Below are 11990 nucleotides of genomic sequence, written 5' to 3'. Positions count from 1 at the left end.
AATATTCCACCCCTAATCCTATTTTCACCAGTTCCTATCCAATTTAATACTGCTCCTGTAAGTCAAAATTAATTACGCTGGGCACTCTTGGTCACGAGGGGGAGAAAGCAGAGAGGTTCTTGCTTGCCACGAACAAAACAGGCAAGGCTGACTTGATACAGGAAGGGGTTTAGCCGGGGAGTCTGTGGCCAAAGATTAATCTCAGACCCAGCACTCCCCCTTCCAATTAGAGTGGTGTCTGGGTGTCTCAGGAGGGCAGGGGCTTCCAGATTGTAACTATCTGAGAGTGGGATTGAATCACATCCCCAAGCAAGTTCAACTTTCATAATTAGTTGATCTGGAGCTTTTGCGCAAAAACCACAGACTGAGAATGTGCCATAAAAGAAAAGCACGTGATCTTACCTAAAGAACCCTGGGAACTCTAATTTGTCAACGGTGCTGGGGATTGCAGTTCTGTGAAGGGAAAACTACAGTTCCCAGTAGTTTAGGGAACGGCCGTAGCTCAGTGGTACGGCATCCGCTTTGTATACAGAAGGTCCCAGATGCCGTTCACAATGGCATCTCCAGGTAGGGCTGGGGGGAAACTCCTGTCTGAAACACTGGAGAGCAGCTACCAGTCAGTGTAAATGAAACTGAGCTAGATAATTGGTCTAACAGAATATAAAACAGCTTCCTATGTTCCTATGCTCAGTATTCTTTTTGTGGGGGAGGGGAAATGATGTGCTTTAAATGTATGCTGGGTATACAACCTCACTTCCTCCACTCAAGTTGGGCTGTTTTGAGATTAGAAAAGCGACAAGGAAATGCACAGGGGAGTGTGGAGTAACGTAAGAATATAAAAGCATAAGAAGAGCCTGCTGGGTTAGGCCAATGACCCATTAGTCCGGCATCCTGTTCTCACTGTGGCCAACCAGAAGCCTCAATTCTGGAGCCCCCAAGCAGGATCTGAGCACAAGATCCCTCTCCCTTACTGCGGTTCCCAGTAGCTGGTATTCAGAAGCATTGCTTCCTCCATCATTGCTAGTAGCCACCAATTGCCTTCTCCTCCACGAATTTGCCTAATCCTTGTTTTAAAGCCATCCACATTGGTGGCCATTGCTGCCTCCTGTAGGAGTGAGTTCCATAGTTTAACACCTGCTTGATGCAGCACTCTCTAATCCCCCACAAAGAAAGCAGGATGAATGCTTAACAGGCTGTCTGGAAGGAAATGCCCAATGTGTGTGTTTGTCTGTCTGTCTGGCCTGCCGGCTCGCTGGTTGGCGTCAACACATCTGGCTGGCTGCTCTCTGCTGGCAATCCCATTTGAGAATTATCCATCTCAACACCTCCGACATCCTCTATATCCAGTCTCTCTTTTCTGCTGAAGTCTTCCCTTTGCTGCCCCTCCCCTTTGTTTTCCAAGGACCAGATCCAGATGGTAAAACATCTCCTGGATAGTACCACTTCAAAATGGAAGGGGGTGGCATGTAATAATTGAAATCCTTCTCCAAGCAGAGGGAACTCTGTCCACTAGTATGTCTGAGAGGAGGCAAAGTTTGGCAGGGTCCAATTCATCCGCTGAAAGTATTTGTGAGGCTGGCTGTGGATCATCTGGCTTTCTCAGTTCATGATGAGGAATGTCTAGTAGGGTGGAGTGTGACTATGCCAAAACCAGGGGTGAGGGACTGGATTCAGCCATCAAGTGAGATCCTCTCCTCCCCCAAGCCCACCCCAATGGGGCACCCACATGTCAGCCACCAGACATCACAATGTCATCATTTGTACTCCTGCAAACCTTGGGGGCTCCCCCAAGCCTGCTGATCTCTTTCTCTTCTGCATGGATGTTGCTATTTTGACTCCATAGGACCAGAACTTGGAAAACGGAGATTGAAGTTAGTACATGGTAACAAGGGTGTGTGTGTGTGTGTCCTGTAACAAAATGTTGCAGCGTGCAGTGCTTCCTCTTCCGGATTCAAGCAACTCATTTCACTCTACTTAAGCAGCTTAAGCCAATTGTATCTTCTTCCTCCAGTGAGTGGACAAACGACACGTTGGATCCTTGTGGAAGGATCGTGTTTCTCTTTGGAAGGTGCTTAGATGAAATTTTCCAGGGCTTGCATAGTGTCTCTGGATCTTCATCTTGCCTGGTAAAAATAGAAGACCAAGCAGCACATCAAAGCACAGGATGTGCCTGAGCACTGCTTAGAAAAGATGGATGACATAGCTGCAAGGACCAGGAACCCAACTCTGGTTGCAGGCCACTAGAAATATGCTTCCAACACCTCCCTCTGAGAGAGCATATTTTGGGGCCAGTCAACAGGGAAAGCATCCTGTGGATTCCTTGCTTTTCAGAGGAGGCTCAGAAAGATTCATCATAGCTTAGCAGTAGAGCAGAGGGGGGAACCCTTTATGAGCCTAAGAGCTGCATTCCCTTATAGGAAGTCTTCCAGGGTCCACATGCCAGTGGTGGGCAGGGCCATAAGCAGAAAGAGCTCAAGCAACACATTTGAATTTCACCTGTGTACGGTAGGCTTGTTCTAAACACACACTCACAGAGCTGCCTCTATCCTCCGTCTAGGCAAGCGAGCAAGATTTTAACGACATATTCCCAGCCAGGCAAGCACACTTAGAAGAAGAAGAAGAGTTTGGGTTTGATATCCCGCCTTTCACTCCCTTTAAGGAGTCTCAAAGCGGCTAACATTCTCCTTTCCCTTCCTCCCCCATAACAAACACTCTGTGAGGTGAGTGGGGCTGACAGACTTCAAAGAAGTGTGACTGGCCCAAGGTCACCCAGCATCTGCATGTGGAGGAGCGGGGAATCGAACCCGGTTCACCAGATTACGAGTCCACCGCTCTTAACCACTACACCACACTGGCTCTCTTAAGGAGTGTGTGAAGCAGGTGCACCCCAAAGAAAAGGGGTTGGAAGGTGTGTGACTGGAGAGGGGATGTCCCTCAAGGAGAACCCTGAGGGCCAGCCAGAGAGACCTGAACAGCCACATCCAGTTCTCCAGTCCTGGTGACAGAACATCTGCTTTTGCCTGCAGAAGGTCTTAGATCTTCAATCCCAGCATATCTTGGTGGGGCTGGGAATTCTCCATGTCTGAAACCCTGAACAGCTGCTGCTAGTCAGTGTAGACAATACTGATGAAGATGGACTGTTGCTCGTACTACTTATAAGACAGCTCCCTCTGCTCCTGTGAGGTCAGTTAAGGCAGGCACCCCAGGCAGCAGATTTTGGGTGCCATTAAGAATAGGAAAGAGCAAGGGGTGCCCTGGGCAGGGGATGCCTCCAGAATTATACAGCCAAGCAGAGCTTGAGATACCTCAGCAAGCAAACCATTCTGACTGGTTGCTAGGCAACACCTCCACCCCTCTTGGACAGCGGTCAACAGAATTAACCCTTACATTCCTGAATGAATGATCCCTGCTGCTGTACTTACAACACCTAGTAGCTTTGTGCTGTGGTCACCCCCACAAATACACTGCCCTTCTAGTTAAACCCCATCTAGTTAAACTGCTCCAGTGGAGGAGGAGGGCCATTGCAGAGTCCTTTGCCAAGGACCCCCTTAACACTGGGAGTGACCTCTACAGATTTCTCATGTACTTAAAAAAATAATCATCATCATCTAGGATAGTGATGGGGAGCCTGTGAGCCTCCAGATATTTTAGACTCCAGCTCCCATCAGCCCCAGCATGGCCACTGATCAGGAATGATGGGAGTTGGAGTCTAGCAACATCTGGAAGGCCACTACAGCTTCCCCACCTCTGGTCTGGGACACAGACACTCTTGCTCCTAAAGCCTCTCTATTTTTTCAGATCTCTTCTTAAGAGGAAGCAACTGTTTGTGAGCGACTCGGTCAAAGTTTTCCTTTTCGTCGGGAGACGTCCTAAGGGTTAAGCAAAAATTGCCCACTTGGCTTCTCGAGTGGTTTCTGCAAAGCCTCATTACAACTGAACTGAAGTAACCACTAAATCTTGTGTGGTTCCAGAGGTCGCTGACGTTTTGGAATACTGGCGCCAGTTCCAAAGGAAGAATTTTTCAACTCTACCGGGAGTAAAATTCTGCTGCATAGACTGAGCCGAACAAGCGACAAAGTGGGGCTGGCGGGGAGGGGGTCGTGGTACCTCACAGCAGCTGGGAAACGCCAGGCTTGCTTCCTATAAATCATTGAAGCCTCACAATCCTTCGGTGATTCCCCAGCACTGCAGCGCAGCGTCACTGGTAGGGATGGAGGACAAACTTGCTTTGGTTCAGATCTGCAAAGCTGCCTAATTCTCACTTTCCAAAGCAATGTGCAAACTGAAACTCAGCCACCCTTTGACTGTTCCGCTTTTCTGAAATTTGTGAGTCGGTTTTCCATCCAAGTAACGTGTACGCAATGTGTATATTAGTTAGTGGGAGGTATATTAAAATGCATAGATCTGCGAAAACAACATATAAAGTGCATTATATTGGGGGGGGGAATGCAAAATGTGTGTATCAGGCTAAATTACATTAAAAAATGTAGATACATGATGAATTTACACTGAGATGCTGGCCAGTTTCAATGAGGACCATCTATCTATCTATCTATCTATCTATCTATCTATCTATCTGTCTATCTATCTATCTGACAATTCATTCCTGTGGCTTGAATTGAATTGTGAATGCAGCCTAAGTGGCAATAAAATTTCTGTATACGGGATGATATACAACCATGTTGATTTTTGAACAGCATTGCAAGTTTCAGAAAACAGCAAAAATCCAAAAGACAACCATTTCCCAGTCCATGCATTCATCCAGGAGGCATAAATCAGGTCAGCTGCTATCTAAATTCACAGAAACCAGGCTCCTCAAACATGCCTTGTACTAGTATGTTCTCTCTGACATGCTGGCTTCCTAGGTGTAAAATGTCTACTATGAAGTTTAACCATGTGATATCCTGTTTACATAGATGGACTGTAAGTCAGGGAGAGATGAATCCATCAATTTAGATTTCCCACATTGCCCCATTTTTACAATCTTGAGTTCAGTTCTCCATATTACCACATCAGTTTGTGATTTTTTAAAAATAAAAAATTCCCCATGAAAATTCATAAGCATTTTCATGCAAAATTCTCCTAATATGCCCATGTCTGTATGCAAAACAATATCCTCTAATACAATGCATTTTTGTATGTTATTTTGACTAATATATGCATTTATTTGCACACTTTACCCCAGTACATGCATTCTTGTACAAATTTTTGACTGGAGAACTGCCTTGCAAAATTCAAAAAAGTGCAAATTTTAAAAGATGGTCATATTTGGGTTTGTGTATTTTTGGGGGAAGTTTGCCTTCAAATGCAAGCTGAATTGACATTTTCTTCTCTATTTGATGAAGATGTCACTTCCTCTTGGTTCTGCTGTCTCCTCCACCTGCAATATCAGAATAATCATACTGATGTACCTTACAGAGCAATTGTAAGGGCTAGCAGAAATGATGCATGCAGATATATATGCAGAGAAGAATGTATGTTTGTTTTTAAATTAATTGCATTTATTTATTATTTCATAAAATTTATATTCTTGGCTGTAAAAAAGAAAAACCTCAAAACGGTTGACAAAAATAATAAAACAAAATGATCAGTAAGTAGCAAAAGTTTTTTTTAAAGCTATTTAAAACATTCAGGGAATAATTACCATCAGTGATAAACTAAAAACAAATTAAAACACATGTAAACTTTCCACATATCTTGGTAGGCTTGTCTAAACAAAAATGGTTTTAGCAGGCACTAAAAAGAGGAAAGTGAAGTTGCCTACCTAATGTCAATAGTCTGGGAGTTCTATAGTGTGGCTGCTGCCACACTAAAAGATTGAATTATTGCAGATGTGGAAATAAGTATTATGTGGCATCTGCAACAGTGCCTGTTCCACAGATCAAAGGTGTCAAGTGGGCAAATATGGTGAAAATCAATCCCTCAAGGAAACTGGTCCCAAGTTGTCATGGGCTTCATATGCTAATATTAATGTCTTGAACTTGGCTTGATAGCAAACTGGCAGCCAATGCTGGTCTCTGAGCAAAAGTGCTGTGTTGACAAGGTTTCACTCCTGTCAGCAATCATGCTGCAGCATTCTACGCTAACTACAGCTTCTGGATCGAGTGCAAAGGGAAGCTCCATATTGAGAGCATCACATTAATCCAGTATTGAAGGAACCAATGTTTGAACTACTGTGGACAGGCTTTCCCAGTCCAGGAAATCATAGAATTGTAGAGTTGGAAGAGACCACAAGGTCCAATCTCTGCAATGCAAGAATATTTTGTCCAACGTGGGGCTTGAACCTACAGCCCTCAGATTAAGCGTCTAATGCTCTACTGACTGAGCTAAATGCAAACGGAGTCCAATTTCTCCCGCATCCATGCCCTCAGTAATAATGAGCTTGTGAAGGGTACGTGATGTGTAGAGGAACCACAAAGTCTCTGTCAAGAAGAGCCTACCTAATGAGGGGGCAGGATGAGGGGGAGAGCAAAAAAAATTGCAGAGAGAAACTTGCTCTGAAACAGATCCATCTGCCAAGCAAACAGAAGCCACCAGCTTGTGAAGCTGTCAAGGCGTAAAATTAATGAGGCAGAAGTGAGACTCCGAGAGAGGAGGCTGGATTTTGGAGCAAATTCTCCTCCTTCATTTATTCTGGCCTGCGTATGAATGAGGCAACAAACACGTTCTCCATAGATACCGGGCAGATGGAGCCATAATGGGTCGTCCAGGTGACTGATAAATCACAAATGTTCTTGTGAATCAGAAGTCTGCAGAAGTGAGCGAAGGGCTTGAGCAGACCTCGAACGAGTGAGATTCGTAGGGTGGTTTGAGGCAGGGGAATGATTGCTGAGTTCTTCGTTTACATCAGCCTTTCTCAACTGTCCCTAGATGCTGTTGAACTACAACTCCCATCACCCCTAGCTAGCAAGGCCAGAGTTCATGGATGATGGGTTTGTAGTCCAACAACATCTGGGGACCCACAGGTCGAGAACCTCTGATTTACATGCTAAGTTCCATCCAACACTACCGATGCTTCATTGCTGCAGCAAAGTGTGTGACTGGCTGAGCTGATGTGATGGCACAGAATGTTCACGTGCTAAAGGGACTGAGCAACTGGCAATCCAAATTCTATGAGGGAAGGACAAGTCAGTTTGTCAGTTGTCAGTTTGTCCAGGACCAAAAACCCATCTAGAAGGCCACAAGTTATCCCAGGGACATTTTGGTACCTGAGATGAAACACAAAATGGTGTCCCCTCCCCTCCTCACCAGGGAAGAAGGGGTGAGTGAAGATCTATATTAGGAACAAGGCGGGAAGAAAGATTGACATCAGAATCTGCTGCCCCTGGGGATCCATCCTGCCACCTGAGGTAGTCACCTCACCTGGCCTCATTTGTGGTATAGGCCCTGGGTGCCTCATTTACCACTTATTCATTCCCTACTCACTATCTCAGGCCAATGAGAAAGCAATGAAGGAAAGGGGGCAGAAAGCAGCAGCTGCCACTGCCTGCTCGTTCCTTTGCTCCCTCTGGGTTTACCCCATGCTCCTCTTCTTTAAAAAGAACTGGCACTGCTCTTCTTCCTTGCTCTTCTGGAAGCTGGCTTGAGAAAAACAAGCTTCTCCAGGTTTTCACCTATATATTTTTATTTATCACTATGTTTTTATCCCACCTTTCCTCTGAGGAGCACAAGGTGGCAGACTCGGTTCTTCTCCTCACCTATTTTATCCTCACAACAAACCTGTGAGATAGGTTGGGTCAAGAGACAGTATCTGGTCCTCAGCCACCCAGTGAGCTTCACATGACTGGGTTGCGATGTGAACTCTGGTCTCTCAGGTCCTTTTTTGATACTCTAACCAAAAGTTGGAGTCTTTGGCCCTCCAGATGTTGCTGAACTACAACTCCCATCAGCCCCAGCCAGCCTGGCCAATGGCTAGGATTGATGGGAACTGTAGTTCAGCAACATCTAGATGGCCAAAGGTTCCCTGACACCTGCTCTAACAACTATACCACCGCTGCCCTGAGAACCTTCATGACCTCTGTTTCGCCTAGGAGAGCTTCCTGCAGGGGACTGAAACCTGGCCTTGCAACCCAGCCAGCCTTGTCCTCCGCACTTCATGCCGGAATTGTTCTGGGCGTCTGAAAAGGCCTCCCTATTTCCCGCCTGAATGGGAGAGACGATTCGCCAGGGCCGCTTGGCCATAACGGACGCAAATGCATTCCCAATCTGCCACTGACCGTGTGAAGTGGGCCAGCCGTTGCTCATAGGGAACATCTGTGCATTTATTTCACATTACTGGCCCGCGCGTTTCCAGCCCGGGATGTTATTGCGACGGCCAGGCAGCTGTTCCGACCCCCGTATCGTGTTCCGAGAGCAGACGTGCCTGGTGGACGGTGGCCTGGAGACCCCTCCCTCCCTCCGCCCCGCTCCCTCCCGATGACATGTGCAGCAAAAGGGCAGATTGTGAATGTCAATTTTACACCTAATTTAACATGAGCTAGCATGCCTAGGCGTGTTTCCTAATGCAACGCCGTTCCACCCCAGGTCCTCAACAGCCGTTTTCTTTTGTTGTCTGTGAACTGCTCTCTGGGGTCTTCAGTGTGCCAGGCGGGCAGGGGTTGTTTTTTTTAACTCCTCAGTTGCTGGCTGCAGAGATCAAATTGGCACGTGGTCGGTCCAACAGCAGCAGTTTCTTGTATCGGCAATTTTGCACCACCTGCATCAGCGAATAAGGTGGAAAGAGTAAAAACGTTGCCTTGGCAAACACCTTCCTGTAGCACTTGTTTCCCCGTTGTTGGGAATGCAGAGTGCAACAAGAATCTACTGGCAGGAGAGAGAGAGAGAGAGAGAGAGAGAGAGAGAGAGAGAGAGAGAGATCAGGGAGCTGGGAAAAGTGCCGAACTCTCTCCCCCACAACTGTTCATTCATCTTCATAACACACACAGCAATCCCACCACTCTCATGCCTTCAACCAGGCTTAGTTAAACTATGGAACCTGCTTCTGTAGGAGGCAGTGATGGCCACTAATTTGGATGGCTTCATAGAATTGTACAGTTGGAAGGGAAATCATCTAGTCCAACTCCTTGCAATGCAGAAATCTCAACTAAATCATACATGGCAGATGGCAGTCCAATCGCCGCTTAAAAACCTTCTGTGAAGGGGGATCCACTGCCTTTGAAGTCTGTTCCACTGTTGAACTGCTCTTACCATCAGAAAGTTCTTCCTAATGTTTGTTCAGAATCTCTTTGTTCAGAATCCATTGTTTTGGGTTCTCCTCTCTGGAGCAGCAGAAAACAAGTTTTCTCCATCTTCCATGGATATTTGAAGAATATTTGAAGAGTCCTTTAAAAGACGATTGGACCAATTGATGGAAGAGAAGGTTTCAGTTTGGGCAAAATTTCAGCAATCATAATCCTTGTTTTCTCTCCCCCCCCCCCCCATTCCAACTCCCTCTCTCTCTTTTGGGGCATTGGTAGGAGAAGAAAAACGGGGTGCCGTGATGGAGGCCTCTGACCACCATCTGGATCCTGAGATTATTCGCCAGATGTTGCTTGCTAAAAATGCGTAAGTGTTCTTCAAACACAACCCTGCAGCTGGCCACCCCATTAATATGAACAATATTTGGTGGAAGGTGTTTTAATCGAAACCATCACTGCAGAGCGCAAGAACGTTCCTGGGAAGTTTATATATATATATATGAGCCATCTCATTCCCCTTTCTCTCTCTTCCCCTCCGCCTTGTTCTTGTACAACAGTTATTGCTCCGAGACATCTGGTTTCACAGTTTTACAAAAGTAGGTAGATTTCCACCATGTAGCGCTTTCCTTGTTGACAAGGTAGAATTTTTTAATATGGGGTTACTATCATCCAGACTTCCTCCGCCTCCTCATTTATATGATGGATACCTCTAAATAGTCCCCGAGGTTCTCCATCTTCAATCCGCCAGGCCAGTTTTATTACCTTCTATACAAGACACCTAGATGTCTGGGTTCCCGTTTCCCGCCCCTCTTTGAGGAAATCCAAGACCTTAATGTAAGTGGGGCCACAATGATGGGGCTGGTTGTGGTGGTGGTTTTCCTTCTCCCCCCCCCCCCCCGGTCCCCAAGGACCGTTGTTACAGCTTCAAGCTCAGAAGTTTAGAATCCCAGATCGACAAAGACAAATTCTCGCAGGCAGCTATGAAGAGCCGGCAGGCAACAAGCTGAATCTGTAAGAATCCCTGAGGTCCCTTTCTGAGTCTCCCTCCTGAGACAACAGCTTGTTTCTATCAAGGTGGAAATGTTTCAAAGGAAGCTGCCTTATACAGAGACAGACCGTAGCTCCACCTAGCTCAATAATGGCAGCACTGACTGGCAGCAGCTCTGCAAGGTTTCAGACAGGTATAATAATACTCCCCCCTCTTCTGGTTTCTGGCAACTGGTATTCAGAAGCATTACTCCCTCTGACCATGGAGGCAGAGTGTAGCTATTGAGGCTAATAGTCATTGATAATGCCTTGTCCTCCATCACTTCCTCTTGTGGCAATGAGTTCCATAGTTTAACTACATGCTAGGGTAAGAAGTACATGCTAGGGTAAGAAGGCTGTCGTACAGGAATGCTGGGTGACATCTCTGTATCTCTTTTGGAAAGAGAATATATGGTCTATTTCTGTTTTAGGAAAAAAAATTACATACATTGAATAATACAAATGATGTCAAATATTTTGTTGAAATACGGCATCTGTTTATAAAATACTTTACTGATAATCCTGAAGAACTACCGGAATCACAGATTGGACTAGGGCAGACTTAACTCGATTGATCTGTCCTAGAGGGGGAAGTGGGGCAAGTTGGGATTTGGCTTTTGTATTCCTTCCTTTCTTTTTTGTAATTGTTATTTATTGCAAATCAATAACACTATATTTTTTATATAAAAAACTTTTAAAAAGAAAAGTACAGGCATACCTTGGTTTTCGAACAGCCTAGTTCTTGAACATTTTGGCTCCCGAATGATCGAAACACGGAAGTGACTGTTCCAGTTTTCTAACGTTCTTTTGGAAGCCGAATGTCCGATGGGGCTTCCATGGCTTCTGATTGGCTGCAGGACCTTCCTGCAGCCAATCAGAAGGCACAATTTGGAAGTCAAACGCTTTGTCAGTCGAACGGACTTCCGGAACGGATTCCGTTCAACTTCCAAGGTACCACTTAAATAAATAAATAAATAAATAAATAAATAAATAAATAAATGGGTTTTGTTTGTTTGTTTTTAAGGATTGCTATGTGACTCTTAGGGATGGGGCAAATCTGTTGATTCCAGTTTCTCTCTGTTTCTAATTTCCCAATCTTAAATTCACTTCTCCACATCAGATTTAGAAAAAAGTCTTGCAAAAGGTCCTCATTAAAATTCACCAGCATTTTGTTGTGAATTTCTCCTGATATACATATTTTTGCATACCATTTTGCCTAACATAAGCATCTTTGCAAGGCATTTCCCCCGAATATGACACATAGGAACATTATTCCTCCATATATTCATTTTTTTACACATTAGGTGGTTGAAGAACAGCATTGTGAAAGTATGAATCTCAAAAGCTGGTGCATTTTTTATTCCCGTATTGTTTGGGAAAGACAATTGGGTAGTTTCACTTTAATGTGAACTGAATCGAATTTCTCCTCCAACCCTGCTGGACATTACCTTTCCACATCCCTACTGACTCCACACCACACAGAAGGAAAGGGGAGGTAAAGAGGCAGAAAATAAAATTAACAGCCTGTTTTAAAGGAGGATTTTCTTTACGTCTCAAGTTTACTGGCCACTGCAAAACAGGTTTTTGCAACCTCCTTTTTCATGGAGGCCTTATTTTCAGCTTGTTTTATATAGTAGCTTTTTTGTGCAATATAAAAAAGAAGTGTTGTGGAGCCCTGTGCAACTCCCCCCCCTTTTTTTAAATACTTCAGGGAGTTATTTCACCATGAAATATATCTGCCAGTGGGCCAGGCCTGTGTTGCAAAGCTGAAATGAACACAGTAAATTG

The 11990-nt window shown here is 45.2% G+C and overlaps 1 long non-coding RNA gene across 1 annotated transcript; it reads right to left on the bottom strand.

The window, feature by feature from the left end:
• Positions 1–8418: 8418 nt before the first annotated feature.
• Positions 8419–10019, bottom strand: LOC310749065. Its single transcript, XR_014541475.1, has 3 exons — positions 9939–10019; positions 9187–9321; positions 8419–8695 (listed from the first exon to the last, which is right to left on the bottom strand). It is a non-coding gene; the product is annotated as an uncharacterized lncRNA (long non-coding RNA).
• Between the last annotated feature and the right edge of the window lie 1971 nt (positions 10020–11990).

Source organism: Podarcis filfolensis (genome assembly GCF_964270895.1).
Source record: "Podarcis filfolensis genome assembly, chromosome: 14".
In the NCBI taxonomy this organism is placed as follows: Eukaryota; Metazoa; Chordata; class Lepidosauria; order Squamata; family Lacertidae; genus Podarcis; species Podarcis filfolensis.
Note: the sequence above shows the minus strand (reverse complement) of the source record. Positions and strands in the feature narration are given on the sequence as shown.